This window comes from Gigantopelta aegis, chromosome 4, assembly GCF_016097555.1.
Source record: "Gigantopelta aegis isolate Gae_Host chromosome 4, Gae_host_genome, whole genome shotgun sequence".
Taxonomy (NCBI): domain Eukaryota; kingdom Metazoa; phylum Mollusca; class Gastropoda; order Neomphalida; family Peltospiridae; genus Gigantopelta; species Gigantopelta aegis.
In genome coordinates this window covers 33,666,063-33,688,982 of record NC_054702.1, presented here as the reverse complement: position 1 = coordinate 33,688,982, position 22,920 = coordinate 33,666,063, and the positions used below count along the sequence as shown (strand labels likewise).

General features: G+C 36.5%; 1 long non-coding RNA gene across 3 annotated transcripts in view; it reads left to right on the top strand.

Moving 5' to 3' along the window:
• Positions 1-8,958: 8,958 nt before the first annotated feature.
• Positions 8,959-22,920, top strand: part of LOC121370429 — a 16,152-nt gene continuing 2,190 nt past the window's right edge. The window contains exons 1-2 of one of the 3 annotated variants that reach the window (XR_005957683.1): positions 8,959-9,253; positions 11,671-12,114. This is a non-coding gene — a long non-coding RNA (uncharacterized LOC121370429). Of the gene's footprint in view, positions 9,254-11,563; positions 12,115-22,468; positions 22,865-22,920 lie in introns of those variants that run through there. The other 2 variants (XR_005957682.1, XR_005957685.1) reach the window with 2 other exon arrangements.

Sequence of the window (22,920 nt, the reverse complement as noted above, 5' to 3'; positions counted from 1 at the left end):
AAATTTGTTTCAGTGTATGGTACGAAATGACTTGATCTTTTTTTAGGGACAAAATTAAATATTTAATGATTTATAAAGTCAGTTGCAGGTGGTGTTTGCATCTTATATACCTAATTAGATTGGGTACGATATGACTTTCAATTTTGCAATGGTACGAAAGGACCAAATTAGGTACGAAATGACTATGGTACAAAAGAACCAAGCTACGAAATGACTATGGTACGAAAGGACCAAGGTACGAAGTGACTAGCAACCGGCCGAAACGACCAGATACCCATAAAATTGCACCATCACAGTATTATGAGTATAATGCTTGGGTTGGGGCGAGCTGACTAATGGACGAGGTTCCGATCTTTCCAACATCTATAGATCTCTATAGCTATAAGTACAAGTGACCCTAACCCTAAATGCTAGAACAATCAGAAGGCTTGCCAAGCCGAAAGCAATAGAAAAGAGACAAGATAAAAAAGTTATTGAAGTTGAAAAAAAAGAAGAAAAAAAAAGAACATTATTATGAAATCTTGGAATTGTTATCGGCATCATTTCTACTTGTTTCTTTTAAAATGCGTCCATTCGTATCGCTTAGTTTAACGGAAAAAAAAATTGTAATACTACTGACTTGTAGGAAACAAATGGAAAGTCGTTGGTAATCAATGCAAAACGTCAATATTAAAAAATAAATAACATTAAAAACGTGCTTTCCATACGGTTCGTCCACTGGACTATTCGTCCACGGACGATTGGTCCACTCGATGACTGCATTTTTTTCATACATATTAATAGTTATTTCTTTGACATTGTAATCGTTTCTTAACATTATTTTGTGGTATACTATAACCAAAAAAGTAAAATAGAGTTAGAATTCAACATTAACATCAATTTTTTATTAACTGTTTGTATTCATTATCATGCCCCGGACGATTCGTCCATTGACGATTGGTCCACTCGATGACTGCATTTTTTTCATACATATTAATAGTTATTTCTTTGACATTGTAATCGTTTCTTAACATTATTTTGTGGTATACTATAACCAAAAAAGTAAAATAGAGTTAGAATTCAACATTAACATCCATTTTTTATTAACTGTTTGTATTCATTATCATGCCCCGGACGATTCGTCCATTGACGATTCGTCCACTCGCTCGTACATTATCTCGCATGTCACGATGTGGTAAATAGGTAATGCAAGCCTCCGCGTCGGAAGACTTTATTACCCCCCCCCCCCCCCCCATGTTATGTTCTCCTTCAATGGCGTATATTATATCCACTGTACCCTCCCTCGTCACATGTTATCCCCATATGCCTAATAACCTCGAAATAAAATAAAAACTCGTTGTCTTCAATTTCAATATAATTAAATGTACATTAAAAAACAATTCAACAAAACAACAAATGTCATTCAAACAAAGCGTGTTGTTTTAGACGCGACTTGATTCAACTTTCCGGATCTCGTTTCACGGACTGCGATTTTGTGTTTCCGTTGACTGGTGATCGCATTGAGTCAGTTTTGTCGGAATCGAACGAAAGGATCGGCGATCTCCGTAACCCCCCCACCCCCCCCAAAAAAAAAAAACCCCAACAAAACAACAACAACAAAAAAACAAAACAAAAAAACAAAAACAAAACGCGCACTTACTGAAATGTGCATCTGCTAGATCGGGGAACTTTCTCGGATTGAATCATTGCTAAAACTAGGTTGTAGAATCGAACTTTTTTTTGAACTTTGGAGTAATCATCTATCAACAATCGGAGAAGTTGGGTCATAACCCCTACCCACCCTCCTATGAAAATCTCAACGGATTTACACGATTTGGAAAAACGACCCTTAAGGTGGGTTTATACTTTTTACGCCGTCACACGGCGTTAAACGCTAGCACACGCCGGTAAACGCTACGCCGGTTGACGGCGTGAGCTGGCGAGTGACGGCAGACGTTAAGCGCCATTGTCCAAGTATAAACACACGGACGTACACGCCCGCAGACGCCGACCTTGTTTCAAGACTCCGCGGTAAAATTGAACTTTGAACAAATGTTAAGATGGTGGACATAAGCGACGAGGTGGCACTTCACCTCGTACAGTTGCAAACAGCAGCCGTCTTGTGTTATTTAGAGAGCCAAAGGGACACTGCTCGACTTTTGTATTAAGATCCTTGAAGCCAATCAAAACCAAGGCGATTTAATGTTATACTTTGAACAGGGTCCGGGGGTCTTAATATACATGCCATTTCCAAATCATGAAGTGCTGCAATTGACATTTAAAATAAGTTGACAAACAGGTAATATAGTGAACTTGCAGGTTTTGGAGCAAACTTGGGGAGTCAGACATATGGAGCAAAATTGATCAACTGGGGGTAGAACTGGCTGGAAGCGAACTGGTTGGGAACAAAACTTCCCAATACGTCCACAAAGAAACACACAAATACACACACACACACACAAACACACACACACACACACACACACACACACACACACACACACACACATCATATATATATATATATATATATATATATATATATATATATATATATATATAAATGATAAAAGAAAACAAGTGTACAGTATATATGTATTTTAAAAAACAATTTAAAGAAATAATTATCCTTTTACATGTTTCAGTCTTTACTTACATATATATATTTATTCAGTAAAAACAAGTCAAATGACAATAGACCGGTTTTATGGGATAGCCTGGTTTTTACAAGAATGATTAATCATAGAACGCCTCATGAAACATCCATGCTTACAATCTCGGCCTAACGATTCGCCAATGGCTGGCCAGGCATTGTCCTTCTTAGTCTGGTCCTTGAAATCTGACCAAGTCAGATATATAAACACTTATATCCCTGTATTTCGTTTATTAAAAGTTCGTCAATGTTCTCCATTCTGCTGTACAGTGACCCAATGCTGTGTTGTGAAATGACTTAACTACTTCTGATTGGCTGAATAGCTGACGTCTTCCAGCGCTTACCTTGAAAGTTCAACACGGTTGAACTTTGAAAAATGTTCACGCCGTTAAGCGCCGTTACACGCCGACTCTCGCCGGCGTGAAAGTATAAACCGATACGCTGGCTTTCGCCGGTAGTCGCCGTTTACCGGCGTGTGCTAGCGTTTAACGGCGTGTGACGGCGTAAAAAGTATAAACCCACCTTTAGAGACCCAGAAAAATCGGAAAATCCGGCATATGCCGGAAAACTTTCACCCATGGAAATGTACTGGGGAAATAAAAACCCAGTGGACGAATCGTCCAGAACTGATTTTTTGTAGTGGACGAATCGTCTCGAGTTCCTCAGTGGACGAATCGTCTGTAGACAAATTGTCCAATGGACGAATCGACTGCATCCCAAAAACGTGTTGAATATTGCATTGTGGGAAATTTGTGTTCTCGTTATCACTGCGACTTCTGACCTTCACCTTTCCGCGAGGATTTCAAATAATCGTGTCATGGGGAATCCCGAAAGTATTGTTCTATGTAAGTATTTCAATTTCGCACTTTTCATTGATTTTTTTACACAAATGTATTACAGGTGAGTTTACTAATCCATATTACTGTCTATTTTGTTAGCTTTAAAGTCAGGAATGTCCCTTTAATTTTACGTGTTAAAATCGACAAATTCAAATAAATATTATTTCGTTTGGAAAGGGTAAAGTTGGGGGGGGGGGGGGGTTAACGACATCAAAGATAAAGCATATTGATTTAATAATCATCCGACCCCATACAACCGTAAATAAAATGTGCTGAGTGGTGCGTCGTTAAATAAAACATATCCTATCCTTCCTTCCATCTGCTGTTGGATGGTCTAACATTTGGTATTTTTGACATATAATCTTAGAGAGGAATCGGGTGCATGTGCAGGGGGGGAGGGTATTGGAGGTTGAAACCCTTACTTGCCCAAGCTTAAAAAAAATTGAAATGTATTTTTTGGAGGAGCATGGCCCCATATAAACTTCGCTCAACACAGTCTATAACCCCAACCCCGCTGAAATCCCTGCACACGCGCCTTGGAAACCCGCTACATTTTTTTTTTAGCAAGGGATCGTGTATATGTACCATTCCACAGACAGGATATCACATACCATGGATATCACATACCGATGGGGATCGATCCTAGACTTACCGCGCATTTACCCCCCCCCCCCCCCCACACACACGCCTTTTTAGGTCTAAGTAATGAATAAAAATAACATATAGTCTTGAAAAATGTTACGTAAATCGAACACAGTATCCTCTTCCTCTACCCCTAGAGCGTTACGTAATTAGTAACACCCCCTTGTAACGCGTATGCCAACAGCTGGCCACTTTCAAATTTTCAAGGCAAATTCCCCACTCACCGACCCCTGGAAAGGCGTTGTACCATACCTCTATGGATATAAATATGTTTTGGAGATATGAGACGACCCCTCAATCAAGACAGTTAAATTTGTTCAAAAATTGCGAAATCTCACGTGATCTCTTGTTGGGGAATTCTATACTTGTGATAAGCCAATGAAAACCGAGATCGGTAGGAGACCGTCAAAAGTGTCCCACTTTCAAAATACTGGTTTTGTTTTTGACCTGGATAAGCCAGCGTAGTGAAACCAATGCGGAGTGCGGCGTCATATATGCACCAAACGTAATTGGATTTTCTGTTCTATATGCTTAAATAATAAAACTATTCCAGAGAATGTAGTTTTAAGCGCGCGAACGCTCCTTTCAAAGCAATAGTTTAAAGCATGCGAAAACGCCATTTTCAAAAATATAAAAAATAATTTAAACAGCGCCATATTTGACATATTTAAAAAATAACAACAACCAAAGAAATACATAACAATAAAAAAATGTGTATTATTTATTGGAATATGTATTCAATAATAAAAGTATAAATCAATCCACATAAGTGGCAGAATTTTTCTACTTCCTTTTTAAGCATAGCCCTACTTTATGGCTTGTCTAGTAAAACATGCTAAATATATTCATCAGTGTAAATAAAGTTACTATACCTAGTACAGCAATTAACAGCATTAACACGCACACGCGCGCGCACACACACACAGACCAAACATCAAAAATCATCACCAAAAAACCCCCTAAAAGCCCCACTTTATTAGCAAATAGTGTAGTACAGTTTCACTCCCACCTACAGATTAGTAATAAAGTGACAAACTTGGGACCAGTATTATTTTTATGTAGGTACATTGCCACATTTGCACTATTTCATCAGTGGGGTCGAACTAATTTGAGGTTAACTGAATCGGGGACGAAACGTCTGGTCCGTACATTACTATTAGAGTAGCACTTTTTGCGGCAAAATCTAACAATGGTTTGTAAAAATTTACATTTGTTTTATAGTTTAACTTACTTGAATAAAACAAGATCGGTAGGTATATTAATAAATTAATATTAATGTCATGAATGTGTCACAGATTACTGGTAGGCAAATAGTATTTTGGTCAGCTGTTGACAAATAAAGCCAATAAACAAACGTCTTAGTAATAGCACGAAACAGTCGATAATACCAAGTTCAGGTTGCATTGGAAAGAAAGAAAGAAAGAAAGAAATGTTTTATTTAACGACGCACATTTTTTTTGCGGTTATATGGCGTCAGACATATGGTTAAGGACCACACAGATTTTGAGAGGAAACCCGCTGTCGCCACTTCATGGGCGACTCTTTCCGATTAGCAGCAAGAGATCTTTTATTTGTACTTCCCACAGACAGGATAGCACAAACCATGGCCTTTGTTGAACCAGTTATGGATCACTGGTCGGTGCAAGTGGTTTACACCTACCCATTGAGCCTTGCGGAGCACTCACTCAGGGTTTGGAGTCGGTATCTGGATTAAAAATCCCATGCCTCGACTGGGATCCGAACCTAGTACCTACCAGCCTGTAGACCGATGGCCTAACCACGACGCCACCGAGGCTGGTAGGTTGCAATGGAGAATGCTGAATAATAAACTCTGTTTAATAAACTCGGGATTTAAAAATATAGAAAATTAAAAATATATTCAGAAATGGTTGCTTAAAAAAAAAAAAAATGATAGCGAATTTGGAAAAAATGTCGGATATTTGGCATTAATTCCGGAATTCCGGATATGAGTTAAAAATTCCGGATTCTTCGGAAAATTCCGGAAAATTGGTCGCCCTGCCGACCCTCACCTGGTCACACCAATGTTTAAAATATGATTGGCAGCCCCTTTCCTCTTAACCTCCCATGGGCTTAATGAATATTGTTTAAGAATTATTATTAATTTTAGACCAGCCCATCTAAATTTGCGCCGAAAATATATTATATTAATAATTTATATAGGTTAGGAATGTTGATATTTTTCTTTAAGGGCGCAGCAAAAAAATTGTAACCCCAATTTTCCCCTTTTTATACTTTTGGCGTTAGTATTCAAAATTTCAAAATTGACCCTATTTGTTAGGTTATTCCTGTCCCGAGTAAGACCCCCGATTCTATCGGAGGCCGGACTCGGGATAGGCGTGTTCGAAACCCTAGTGGTATTAACCAAGCCACTACCAAAGGCACAGACCAGGACCCATATTCACAAAAAGGTGTAAATTTACGTCTACGACTAACACTTACGTCTGCCGTAGATTTACCTTTACGTGCAAGAAGCACCTTATTCTCAAAGACGGTCGTAAATGTAAACGTAACTTAGTTGGACGTAAATCTACGATTTAACACTCTCACCGGAGAAATTAAAAAAAAAACCCGTTAGAAACGATGGCTAAAGGGTAAATAACAAATGCGCAAAACTCAATTTCGTTTGTCGTCTGCTAACAATAACATCGCGAACGGCGAACCATGACATTTTGGTATTGGTGAGGATCCGCGTTTTGGTACGAACTTGAGGATATTTCTTAAAAAGGAAAAGATAACTCAGGAGAAATTGGCCGAGTGGAAAACATCCGTTCGATCACCAACAAAAATATGTTAAATCGGCGTTCGCCATCGCAAACTGCTTCATTTATTGGAAATGCTGCCAGTTTCCGTAAATAATAGTAAATAACGGCGATCGTGCTTGATTTATTATATGTATACGACTTACGTGTAACGTGCAGCGTTAGGTGTAATCGGAGGCACTCTTATATTTACGTCCAACTTTACACGTAACTTACGTTTTCGTTGTTTCGTGAATAGCTCTTCAGTCGTAGATTTACGTTTACGTGTAAAACTAGGCTTACGATGTTTTGTGAATATGGGTCCAGACACCTGCCCTGTTAAAATAATGATTAAAATATGGATAAAGTATACATAAATATGAAACGGCGAGCATGCCCTAAACCTATCAAATTTATTTAAAAAAAATAATAATAATATTTTTTTTTATAATATTTTTTTTTTTTTTTTTTTTTTTAACTAATCAAAGAACTTTTACTTGGCGGTTTCAACTGTTGATAACAATTTTAAAAAGAAGACTGTCGTTATGGTCGCGTATGGTTAGGATATAAATATTATCACGTCGCTCGCGTCCCTCTCATCGTTTGCATCGTTGGCGTCGCACGCGTTCGGTTAAGCTGTATCCTAATTATCCTAATTATCTGTAACGCCGTATGCGTGCGGTTAGGATACGGCGATTCAAAACATGGCTCGCATCGCTCGCGTCGCACGGCGTCCGGTTAGGATAAAGCTTTAGCATACAGCTTGATCCATCAGATATACTTTTGCGTTATTATTTACAGTTAAAGCTACTAAATTGGCAATAATTAAAATATGAAAAAAACAAAAACATGAAAGAGATGATCCTATATTGTTCGACGTATCCCAGTGGTAAAGCGCTCGCTCGACACGCGGTACGTTTAGGATCGATTCCCCTCTGGTATATCAAAGGCCGTGGTATGTGCTATCCTGTCTGTGGGATGGTGCATATAAAAGATCCCTTGCTCAGAATGGAAACATGTAGCGGGTTTCCTCTTTAAGACTATATATGTCAAAATTACCAAATTTCTGACATCCAATAGCCGATGATTAATAAATCAATGGTGTCGTTAAACAAAACAAAGTTTAACTGTACTCACAGTTGTTTTGACGAGGCGTTTTTACGTATAGGTCATTTAAATATATAAACTTTCAGCTATTGACCGGAAAATAGCGACCCGCTAAAACGGATCTACATGATTCATTGAAAGCGGGTTTATGTTTACGGAAAAAGTAATATTCCGCACTGTTTGTTCTAACTTACTCACTTTGCACATTAATCTTTATTTGAGTCTTATCCCTCCTTTTAACTTCTTCCATTTCTTCTTCTTTTTTCATTTCTGGTTCTTGTTCTTCCATTTCTTCTTCTTTTTCTGGTTCACCTCCTCCTCCTGCTCCTCCCCCTCCTCCTCCCCTCCTCCCCCTCCCCTCCTACTCCTCTTGTATAAGTTACATTTCTATATGACATTATTGTTTCGCTTTAAAATAGAATGTGTTACATTAATTAAAGCTAATTTAATCGTAAGCTTTTTCGTCAAACACCCACACCCACACACCACACACACACGTACACAGAGACACAGACACACACACACACACACACACACACACACACACACACACACACACACTGAAGAACCAACAAAACCACAAATACATACAAACACATCCACCCATCGACCCCACTCCACATACACACACACACACACACACACACACATATGAAGAACCAACATAACAACACATACAGACACACCCTCCCATCCACCCCCACAAACACACACATATGCACACACATACGCACGCGCGCACACACATACACACACTCATACATACACACACACACTCATACATCCAGTGCATACATACACACATGCATACATACATACATACACACACATACATACATACATACGTGCGCACACACACACATACGTACATACACACACATTCACGCGCGCACCCACACATCCACACACATACATATATACACACACAGCTTACATAAAAAGGAAAAAAAAAAATAAACCAGACTGAATATTTGTCGATTTGAAATTCTAAAAATATTTTTATTGGATTCGATATGATATTCCTACTAAATATCAATAGTTCAATTACTGTGCGATATTTATTATAAAACTGAATGTCAACAGTCCAATCGCTCTGTTTATTAGAAATAAATATTCCAGACTCCGGTACGAATGAGCGCGCCCTCCGTTCGACGTTCATTAATCCACTGTCAGACAAAAGGTGTTATTGACAAGTCCGGTAATTCGTTTCTTCTGTCAAACATTGGTGTTCAACAAACCTAGGTAGGACGTCTTCGATTCGTTGTCAACAACAGGTATTATATTTTTTGTCTTTCTCCAGAGGAAAACTACTTTAAGAAATTATAGAATTTTCATCTTTTAAAATCTTTATGAAGATAATGTTATTATTATTAAAAAAAATATATATTTATTATCTACATGCTGGAATTATGTTATGTTATGTTGTGTTGTGTTATGTTATGTTATAGTCAATTGTTATGTTATAATGTTATGTTATGTTGTTATGTTATGTTAAGTTATAGTCGATTGTTATGTTATAGTCAATGTTATAGTTAATGTTGTTATGTTATGTTAGGTTATATTATATTATAGTTACTGTTAATGTTATGTTATGTTGTTTTGTGTTAATATAAACTACAAAACCGTTATCTGTGATCAAGACCATATCTCTGCACAGTGTAGAGTCGAATGGGCATTTAGCAAAATCGTGGTTGATTCAACGAATCTCTGTCAAGTGCCTCGTCTGTAGGATGACAGCCACTCCCGAGAACATCTTTTACCGGACAGTACATCATTTTGACCGCCACAGAGAGGTTTGCCACTCCCAGACTAGTTTACTAATTCAAAACTAGCACAACACAGAGCTCATTGGAATACAGTTGTGATGACATGCACTCGTGAATCACTGTTAAAATAGTGATTATCATTTATATTAGGTGTTCACGAAAGGTGAGCATATCCTGCCCCACTGGTGGCACTCGTCGTGAATACTGCCACCACAGCTGTCAAGTTCGTTATTTCATCTAAAACGATGACAAAAGTGCAAGTTTCACCAAAGAAATAAACAGATATGTACAAGTTCAAAATTTGGATTAGCATTATCTATCATTTTCGTTAGTGATGCATCGTATTTAATAGATATAGCCCCCAAATATCTACCATAAAACCTCTCGTTATGTTATGTTATATTTTCTTATCTTATGCTCTGCTACTTTTTTGTTTGTTTTGCTTTGTTTTATTTTGTTTGTTTTGTTTGTTTTATTTTGTTTTTTGTTTGTTTTGATTTTATATTTATTTATATATCTATCATTTATATATCTATGTCTGTCTGTCTATATATGTCTATCTCTCATTCTATATGTCATTCTATCTATCTATCTATCTATCTATCTATCTATCTATCTATCTATCTGTCTGTCTGGTCATCTGTCTGTTTATCTATTTATTTAATATTTATTTTTGTTGGGGTAAGAACAAGAGTATTTGTATATGATGTTATTTTAGAGATGTTATTAATTAATTAATTCAATTACGAATTGCTTTATATTTAAATCACCACAAATATTTTCATTTTTATTTTTTAAATGTTATTTCTTATATTTCGTTTTATTTCGTTTTGTATTTAAAATTGTTTTACTAGGCATATGTTTATTTCCTTTACGGTTTAGTGCTTTTCTTTAAAAAAAAAAAAAAAAAAAAATATTAAGCGTTTTGTGCGAGAAATTCGTAGTTCGTCACCCCGACGTTTTAAATTCGATTATTTATATTAGTTTGTCGGTAATATTGTTATTTAAAATATATTTGATTAAATATTTTTATTTTGAGTACTCAATTATTATAAATGCTAAAGTATTATTAATAGGCGGTAAAAAGACATAACAAATAACTGTATTGCTTATAACACCTCTTTTCTTTTTCTTTTTTAGACAAACTAGTTTGCAATATGTAGTAAATTTTAATTTATTTTTTATTAAAGTTTTACCTTGAAAGAAAGACATGTTTTATTTAACGACGCACTCAACACATTTTATTTACGGTTGTATGACGTCAGACATATGGTTAAGGACCACACAGATATTGAGAGAGGAAACCCCGTCGCCACTTCATAGGTTACTCTTTTCGATTACCAGCATGGGATCTTTTATATGCACAATCCCACAGACAGGATAGTACATACCACGGCCTTTGATAAACCAGTCGTGGTGGTTTTACCTTGAGTACAAAATATAAAAATCCTGTTCAACTATCACTGCATTTATATATTTACGGATGAAATGCGGCCCTGTGGTAAAACCCACGGTCGGTCTAGGATGCGCGGTCGGTCTAGGATCGATCTCCGTCGGTGGGCCCTTTGGGCTATTTCTCGTTTCAGCCAGTGTAGCGCAACTGGTATATCTAAGACCGTAGTATGTGCTATCCTGTCCGTGGGATGATGCGTATAAAATATCCCTTGCTACTAATGGAACAAATGTTGCAGGTTTCCTCTCTAAGACTATATGTCAAAATTACCAAATGTTTGACATCCAATAGCTGATGATTAATAAATCAATGTGCTCTAGTGGTGTCGTTAAAAAACAAGCTTTAACTTTTATTTATTTACATTCAGATCAAAGAGAAAACATAATATCCAACAGCCGATGATTAATAAATCAATGTGCTCTAGTGGTGTCGTTAAAAAAACAAGCTTTAACTTTTATTTATTTACATTCAGATCAAAAAGAAAGCATGACACATAAACATGCCACCGGTTACTCTCGTCCCGCCATCATCGATGGTTTTACGTTTCTTCTGTGCCTGTCGTCTGTGATTTCACAACAAATAAGGACAGGTCACTTTATCGTGGAATCACCGGCTCTGAACCCGACGACGACCTCAGCGGGTGACTACGTTAGAAGCGTCGCTGACTGCGCAATGGGCTGCATCAACGACGACGTATGTATTATGGCCGAGTTTGCAGAAACCGTCTCCAGCGTTCTGTGTCGCTTGTGGAATGTCTACGACAGCGGCACCAAAGGTTACCGCGCGGTGTACCAGGAGCGAATTGCTCTTACGTCCACGACGTCTACCACAGCCAAGACAACGACAGCATTACGTTTGTCAGCCGGTGGACGCAATTTACAAAACGTTCAGGATGCCTCTATTCCTGGGCCTTAAGGTAATAAGTGAATGTTGTCTTCCTCCCCTATACCTTTCATCCTCCCGAAAGGCTTGTGTGTGCAGGAATTCTTTCAAACATGTTCAGAATGTGGAAACATTAATAATGTATAACAAAATGTGTGTCCTTTTTATACAATATACATATACAAAACTAAAATGTGCCCTGAGCAGGGTACTCGATCCCCAAAACCCTCACCTGACAGACGAGCCTGCCCAGTAAACAAGGTAGACTCTGAACATTAGACTCTCAATAATTCTGAATCAAAAATATTATTGGTGGTAAATCTTAAGGCAGAGATGAAATGTACTCGTAGAATGCAGGAAGTTGCATTTTAGGACATCAAGTTTTCCAAATTTTACAGGGGAGCATACCCCCGAACACCCTAGAAACTTTGCTTTGCGCCCTCGATCTCAGTCAGCTCCCTCCCCCAACCCCGATATCTACTTGCTTCCGTCGTGCCTGCCAAGACAAGCGTACCCTATAACACCCTGTTCTGAATATTAAATCACTTGAACTTGAACCAGTCGATCAGGACCGTATGAACGATATTTTAATTGATGGTGGAAATAAAGTATTTCAGAAGTGGTGGAGAGTACAAAAATGTCTTTACCTTTGGGTGACTTCTATCACAATGTCCTTGCATTTGGTGAACAGAATAGTAAAGGTTAGGTTTACAATTTTCAGTATTAAAAATGTTTAAATACATGTATATACATCAACGTTACAAAATTAATTAAATGGACTTCCCTGTGTGTCTTGTCATTGCAAGATGTTTCCGACTAATAATATTTTATAACAACTATAAGTACGCACTAAATATAGATTCTTGTTTAGAATATCTGTGTCTGTATATTCAATGTGTTTCTGATCGTTCAAATATTTGTAAGTAGTCCAAACTGGATTTGGTCTTCCAATAATTTTGGGGCGAGACGTCAGACATAGTACAGCGCTCGCCTAATGCGCGACTGATCTTAGATCGATCACTCGTCGGTGGGCCCATTGGGCTATTTCTTCTTCCAGCCAGTGTCCCACAACTGGTGTAACAAAGGCTGTGGTATGTACTACCCTGTCTGTGGGATGGTGCATATAAAAGATCCCTTGCTGCTAATCGGAAAGAGTAGTTCATGAAGTGGCGACAGCGGGTTTCCTCTCTCAATATCTCTGTGGTCCTTAACCATATGTCCGACGCCATATAACCATCATTAAAATATGTTGAGTGCGTCGTTAAATAAAACATTCCCGTCCTTCCCTCCAATAATTTTGTACACACGAAAAAATATATACAGTAAAACCTGTCTAAACCGGACTCTGAATAAACTGGAATCCTGTCAAAACCAGCCAAGTTTCATGGTCCGGAATTTTCTAAATTCTAAAACGCGACCCTCTAAACAGCGGATCCTGTCTAAATCTGATAAATAATAGGTTCCCAGCGTCATCCGGTTTCGACAGGTTTCACTGTGTTAGAAAATAAAGTTGCATTTGACCTAGTACAAACACTGGGAAGATGAGAAACACATGTAACATACAGCCACTGATATCCTATGCTGAACAATGTGTTTAATATGCAACTACAGGCGTTAAAGGAACATTCCTGAGTTTGCTGCAACTTTAAAGATGTTATCGACTAACAGAGACTTTTTAACGATTGTAATTACATATCAATATATTTTTTCGCATAAAATATTAGTGGTTGTATATTAAACGTGTTTCTGATCGTTCTAATATTTGTACTAGATTAAATTTCATTTTATTTCCTAAAATATTTTTTGGCTTCTTACACATATTAAGACGACCAGAAACACATTGAATATAAGGACACCGATATTCTAAACAAGAAAATATATTTAACATATAAGTTTATTCGTAGAAATATTTTATTAGTCGGAAACATCTTACAATGTAGCAAACTCAGGAATGTCCCTTTAAAACGTCTCTGTTAGTCGGCAACATTTCAACAATTACAGCAAACTCAGCACAGTTCCAATATATGTTTTTGGTATTTAAAAAAAAAAAAATTGTAAAACAAAATACAGATTCTTCCGTTTTAAGATGTTGTCGGTATGGCATGTCCTTAAACTCAATGAAACACAAACATACGTACATACGCATGGACGCACACTGACACACTGACACAGACAAACACACACAAACACACGCACGCACGGACACATACACACACACACACACACACACACACACACACACACACGCATACATACATACATACATACATAATGGAACACTGAGGTAAATAGTTTTGTGAAATATCTATTCATATTACTGTTATCAAGCGATTTAAGAATTCACAATACTATTGCAATAGTACTATCACTATTGCAATACTATCACAATAGTATTTTAACTATATCGCAAAACTATTGCCATAGTAAAACTGACCGCAATAGTCACCCTTAATATTAAATGAACGATAAACTCGTGGGTCAGATTTTACTGGAACAATGTTTACTAACATTGTTTAGAGTCAAAACTTTCTAAATACATGTGTAGTATGATATTATCAAATAATTATCAAAGAATACTTGCCCTTAATGAATTTTGTTAAGTATAGTAGGACCCCTCTCACCGAAATGATCTTATGGTCACCGTGTGTTTGCGTGGGGGTAATGGAGGGTGTAGTTGTGTGAGGGGTGGGCTGGCGGTCTATGCTCTCTAGGGGCCTGTGTGTACTCATTCCAGGGCTGGGTACTCTATTAAAGAATATTAATTTGACATTTTGAAAAAGTTGACTGGTTAATATAGGTGACTTCTTAACCAGGTTTGAATGTATGTGTGAATTTTGTGAGTTAATTATTTGTCTTCTGTTAATAAAACAAATCTGGGTTGCTTTATTCTCTTGCGTTATTTTTTTCTCTCTCAATATACTATTATTATATCAGACTGTAGATATCAAAGCATGACTGAAATGGATCTTATACAGCAGTGGCATGCAAATTAGTAATTACTTAATTCATCACACATGGTTGCGGAATAAAATGCGAATTTCGTGTGTCTTTTTTTTTCTTTCTTTACTTTTTTTTTTATTGTAAACACAATTTACATGTTATTATTAAATTAAACATTGGAAATATAAGTAATAGGTTTTTTGGCCATTTAATTATCAAATCAAACCGATTTTACATGCAGATATCCATTCAAGTTTCAGGACGGACAAATAAAGGGATTGGATTTGACAATAGTAACATATGTGGCTAAAACGTCTAAAAGCAGAGTTTCAATCAAAATCATATATACCAAGGCTATAATATATACTACACCACATCCTTCATGTAACTCAGAACAAACTGAGGGTTATGTTGGTAGTTTCAATCAATATCATATATACCAAGGCTATAATATATACTACACCACATCCTTCATGTAACTCAGCACAAACTGAGGGTTATGTTGGTAGTTTCAATCAATATCATATATACCAAGGCTATAATATATACTACACCACATCCTTCATGTAACTCAGCACAAACTGAGGGTTAAGTTGGTAGTTTCAATCAATATCATATATACCAAGGCTATAATATATACTACACCACATCCTTCATGTAACTCAGAACAAACTGAGGGTTATGTTGGTAGTTTCAATCAATATCATATATACCAAGGCTATAATATATACTACACCACATCCTTCATGTAACTCAGAACAAACTGAGGGTTAAGTTGGTAGTTTCAATCAACATCATATATACCAAGGCTATAATATATACTACACCACATCCTTCATGTAACTCAGAACAAACTGAGGGTTATGTTGGTAGTTTCAATCAACATCATATATACCAAGGCTATAATATATACTACACCACATCCTTCATGTAACTCAGAACAAACTGAGGGTTATGTTGGTAGTTTCAATCAATATCATATATACCAAGGCTATAATATATACTACACCACATCCTTCATGTAACTCAGAACAAACTGAGGGTTATGTTGGTAGTTTCAATCAATATCATATATACCAAGGCTATAATATATACTACACCACATCCTTCATGTAACTCAGAACAAACTGAGGGTTATGTTGGTAGTTTCAATCAATATCATATATACCAAGGCTATAATATATACTACACCACATCCTTCATGTAACTCAGAACAAACTGAGGGTTATGTTGGTAGTTTCAATCAACATCATATATACCAAGGCTATAATATATACTACACCACATCCTTCATGTAACTCAGAACAAACTGAGGGTTATGTTGGTAGTTTCAATCAACATCATATATACCAAGGCTATAATATATACTACACCACATCCTTCATGTAACTCAGAACAAACTGAGGGTTATGTTGGTAGTTTCAATCAACATCATATATACCAAGGCTATAATATATACTACACCACATCCTTCATGTAACTCAGAACAAACTGAGGGTTATGTTGGTAGTTTCAATCAATATCATATATACCAAGGCTATAATATATACTACACCACATCCTTCATGTAACTCAGAACAAACTGAGGGTTATGTTGGTAGTTTCAATCAATATCATATATACCAAGGCTATAATATATACTACACCACATCCTTCATGTAACTCAGAACAAACTGAGGGTTAAGTTGGTAGTTTCAATCAATATCATATATACCAAGGCTATAATATATACTACACCACATCCTTCATGTAACTCAGAACAAACTGAGGGTTATGTTGGTAGTTTCAATCAATATCATATATACCAAGGCTATAATATATACTACACCACATCCTTCATGTAACTCAGAACAAACTGAGGGTTATGTTGGTAGTTTCAATCATATCATATATACCAAGGCTATAATATATACTACACCACATCCTTCATGTAACTCAGAACAAACTGAGGGTTATGTTGGTAGTTTCAATCAATATCATATATACCAAGGCTATAATATATACTACACCACATCCTTCATGTAACTCAGAACAAACTGAGGGTTATGTTGGTAGTTTCAATCAATATCATATATACCAAGGCTATAATATATACTACACCACATCCTTCATGTAACTCAGAACAAACTGAGGGTTATGTTGGTAGTTTCAATCAATATCATATATACCAAGGCTATAATATATACTACACCACATCCTTCATGTAACTCAGAACAAACTGAGGGTTAAGTTGGTAGTTTCAATCAATATCATATATACCAAGGCTATAATATATACTACACCACATCCTTCATGTAACTCAGAACAAACTGAGGGTTAAGTTGGTAGTTTCAATCAATATCATATATACCAAGGCTATAATATATACTACACCACATCCTTCATGTAACTCAGAACAAACTGAGGGTTAAGTTGGTAGTTTCAATCAAAATCATATATACCAAGGCTATAATATATACTACACCACATCCTTCATGTAACTCAGAACAAACTGAGGGTTATGTTGGTAGTTTCAATCAATATCATATATACCAAGGCTATAATATATACTACACCACATCCTTCATGTAACTCAGAACAAACTGAGGGTTAAGTTGGTAGTTTCAATCAATATCATATATACCAAGGCTATAATATATACTACACCACATCCTTCATGTAACTCAGAACAAACTGAGGGTTAAGTTGGTAGTTTCAATCAATATCATATATACCAAGGCTATAATATATACTACAAACTGAGGGTTATGTTGGTAGTTTCAATCAATATCATATATACCAAGGCTATAATATATACTACACCACATCCTTCATGTAACTCGGAACAAACTGAGGGTTATGTTGGTAGTTTCAATCAATATCATATATACCAAGGCTATAATATATACTACACCACATCCTTCATGTAACTCGGAACAAACTGAGGGTTAAGTTGGTAGTTTCAATCAATATCATATATACCAAGGCTATAATATATACTACACCACATCCTTCATGTAACTCAGAACAAACTGAGGGTTATGTTGGTAGTTTCAATCAATATCATATATACCAAGGCTATAATATATACTACACCACATCCTTCATGTAACTCAGAACAAACTGAGGGTTAAGTTGGTAGTTTCAATCAATATCATATATACCAAGGCTATAATATATACTACAACACATCCTTAATGTAACTCAGAACAAACTGAGGGTTAAGTTGGTAGTTTCAGATTTAATGACAATCTGAGGGTTAAGTTGGTAGTTTCAGACTTAACGACAATTGTCTTTAATTTGACTACCCTATTTCTGTAAAATATAAATGTCATCCTATATTTAGTGGGACCATATTTTAAACACAAAAGTAGCTGGTACGTTGAAACTAGTACGAATTACAATTCGGCACATTATAGTCCGTCCCATCCTTCTGTTGAAATGGTTTTTGTAAATAATTTCGGTTTCGTTTGACATAAGAAGAAAAGTAAAAGTGTTTTGGAAATAACAAAAAACTACAATTTATGTGTGCAATAAAAAACAAATTCGGTTCAGAACTACTAGTAAATAAAACTCTAATACAAACCACAGTAAGAAAACGACCCTTACAGCGTTATGGCCGCCATTTTGTTTCATGGACTGGTGTAGTCTTGCTGTATGACCTCAATGTGCAAAAATAACGTCACCTGCGCCCATGACAGGCGTGCGATACAACAGCTTGCTCTGAATGTGCACGTTAAGCCATTTGACCTAACCTGACCTGAAACTAGTTAAATAAAATTACAAGAATTTACTGGCCATATGAATCAATATTTTATTACAACAAGTCCTGTCAACAGAGGAGCACTTCAAACTTTTACCCGGCCAGATGCTATGTGGCGAAAGTTCCCGCTAATAACTAACTGTACCGAAGGCCCAAATCCCAGATGACCGTCGGCGGCCATACTAAAAATATTTTGTACTAAACTGAGGATGCCTTATTTTTGGTAAGGTTATTTTTGCACATTGAGGTCATCTGTCTAGAATCATCTTTACAGTTTGAAGTTATCATTTTGTATTACACTGAGAATGACTTATTTTTGGTGAGGTTATTTTTGCACATGGAGGTTATTTGGCTAGAATCATTAATGATGCGTCCTTATTTTCCCACTGAAAGCAGGATGCACAATATTTCGTGAAGTTATCTTTACACTTTTAGGTTATCATGACCATTCATATTTGTTTATTTATAAAAACATTACAACCAGAAAGGGCTAATAAATTTAAAGTTTATTTATTTTCAGAATTTATTTTCAAAACTGATATAACAATACACACAAATTGGGTAAGTTTAAAAAAAAAAAATCTTCACTCGTTAAACCTGGTTCCCATAACACCAGTAACATCGTAGACCGTCGCAGATCACCACAGTCATTGTCATGGTCATGTTTAACGTGCTCATTCATGGGCGCGGGTATCGACTTTCGTCGGCTCCTCGTCCAGGACAGGAAAGGGTGGGGGAGGATATGGTCGCCCGCGCTGTCATATGCATGTGCATGGTACCAAAGAAGAAAGTTCCGTGTCTAAGTTCGAGGTGCACCGTCAAATATTTACTGAGTAAAACCAGCTGTTGGTGTGATTGGTAGTAATATGTGACATTGATTATTTGTGCAAATAATATTATCCATTGACAATAAATAAATACACTTTTATTTGTTATACAGTTGTTATGCAGTATATACCAGAGGTTGAAACTAATGCGGGGTACCCGCCGTACCCCCAAATATGGAACTGCAATTTCCAGCAAAAATGACGGTTGCTAATAAAATCATTAATTAAATTTCTTAAATGGTATGTGATCATCACATTCATTCATTCATTTCAACTTATTTTCGTGCTTATATCCAAGTAAGGTTCAAGCACGCTGTCCTGGGCACACATTTCAGCTATCTGGGCTGTCTGTCTAGGACAGTGGGTTAGTTGTTAGTTGGTTAGTCGTTAGTGAGAAAGAAGAGGGTGTAGTTGCCTTACACCTACCCAGTGAGCCCTTACGAACTCGCTCTGGGTTGGAGCCGGTACCGGGCTGCGAACCCTGTACCTACCAACCTGTAGTCCGATGGCTTAACCACTGCGCCACCGAGGCCTTTTATGGGAACACAATCGCAGACGTCCTCTGACGGGTCGGGACGTAGCCCAGCGGAAAAGCGCTCGCTTGATGCGCGGTCGGTCTAGGATCGATGCCCGCCGGTCCACCCATTGGGCTATTTATTGTTCCAGCTGGTGCACCATTACTTATATATCAAATATCGTGCCATTCTGTCTGTGTGATGGTGCACATAAAAGATCCCTTTATACAAAATGTAGCGGATTTCAGCTCTAAGACTATATGTCGAAATTACCAAATGTGTTGAAATCCAATAGTCCATGATGAATAAATTAATGTGCTCTAGTTGTGTCGTTAAACAAAGCAAACAAACAATGTTCCCAAAACACTTCACGATCATATGGAAACATAATATTCTCATTTGATATGGTTCAGTCGATATTTGCGCTTGATGTGTGATACATGTGTTACACATTTTGTGGAAACCAGATATCTGCGCTTCATGATGTTTTACAAATTTTTGTTATGAAAAGCAGGCTTAAATCTTTCTAACCATTCGTTCTGTCGTCAATATCCATCCACACATCTGCCCTTCAGATGACATTATCCATAAAAAATACAATCAAGTTGGACTTTGTTTAGAAAAAAAAGCTTTAATACTTATTCGACTATTAACTTCATCGATGTGTACCCAGACTGTGTTGATCTATCAATATTCTTGTACTACCCACTTCGCATTCTTGAGTCCATGGTATCGACTACTGGCTTGTAATCAGTGACACACTACAATGGAATAGAACGTTATTGATCGACGTAATATCGCCGTATTGACTTCTTATTGAACAAATAACCGATTGATATCTGTACGCATAAAAAAAAATCTGTAAGCCTTGTTTTCTTTCAATTAAAGAAATACATAAATCTAATTGTATTTGAAAGCACCAACTGGCCGTGACCGAGGATAATAACATCTACAATAAGACAGGAATAGATCTATACAATGGTCTCGATGACACGGTGGTTAAACTATGGACGTTAATTGATCCGTCCATAGCCAACATTATCCCATTTTATGTCCACCTTTCCCTTGACCAATCAAAACACAACATACATAAATCTGTCAGTAACTTGACAGTATTCAAAATAATCTCGTTCCAGCCAATTCACTACAACTGGTATATCAAAGACACACACACACACACACACACACACACACACACACACACACACACACACACACACACACACACATACAGAGACACACACAGACACACACACAGACACATACACAGAGACAGACATACACACACAGGGATACATACACACACATACACAGACATACACACCCACACACACACACACACACACACAGACACACAGACACACACACATACATGTACTTCAGGCCAGTTGTTAGAGGGATTGGTCGTATCGTTCCTAATCGCGGAAAACTAAGCAGACGATTCGACTGACAATACTGTGAATGCAAAGGCTGCATTCTCACTGATGTAGGGAACAAATTGTTAAAACATCACACATTAGGATCACATTAAAAAAACCCAATTAATTTTGATAATGAAAAGTTCATTTTTAGACACGCATACCCATCTTATGTTGTTTTTGGTTTTGTTTCACCCTGTCCGGTCCCAGTTGGTGATCAGGATTGGTTTCATCAACATTTAATAAATGTTTTGGGGTTTCTTAATGTTTATAACTAGGTACCAGAACAGAACTTAATTAATCTTAGGCTGTATTTCAACGACATATGGGGGGAATACAAATAATGTAATTAAAATAATAATAAATAAAAATAAATAAATAAATAAATAAAAATGTAGCAACATAGTATTTATAGAAGTACCATACAAACTGACAGACGGACTACCAACCAAAGTGTTGGTACTGTACAGTACATAATAATATACAAAATACAAAATACCATACCACAACGTTAGGGTTTCTTAACTTTGTTCACAATTCAGGGCCGTAGCTAGGATTTTTTGTTGTGGGGAGGGGCAACTGGGTAGTTAATAGTCTAAAATTCCTTAAACGGTTTAGAAAAAAATTTTCTTTTAGTTTCTATAAATATTTTCCGGATTCACCCCCCCCTCCCCCGCTAGCTACGGATCTGTAATTTGTTTTCTTAATTTGGTGGTCTTCCTCAAATACCTTATATTAGACATTATAGAAAAGTAATGCCCTTTTTTCTTGTCCGGGAAGATCCTTTATTTTAATATCCTGATTTACGATGTGCTTTTTACTAACCCTTTTTTATTATATATATATACATACGTGTGTGTATATATATATATATATATATATATATATATATATATATATATATATATATATATATATATATATATATATATAGGTGTGACCCTGCCCTATGAAGACAATATCACCCCAACAATATTGTCCGGACGTTTTCGTCTCACCGGATATTGTCCGGATAAATAATGTCCTACAATCGACATGCATTTGCTGTTTGATTTTCAGTTCATATCGACTAGCTAAAATGGTTCCAGCAGTTTTGCACGGGATTTTTATTTTTATTTTTTTTTTTTTATTTTTTTTATTTTTTTTCATTATTTACTTGTCTGGGAAGTGGTTCCCTGAAGTCGGTCAATAGATCAATAAACGAACGAAACACGGTGAGACGTCATATTGATTATTATATTAATTTTATGTTTAAATAATGAAGACAGTTCACTTTTCTCTCTTAGTGCAGTAATAAAGGCTAACCACTGGAATAATATTTTGTGTGCTGTAAATGAGCAAGGTAAATATGGCAAAATATTTTTTACAACATTAATTTTTTTTTTTTAAATGTTGCTT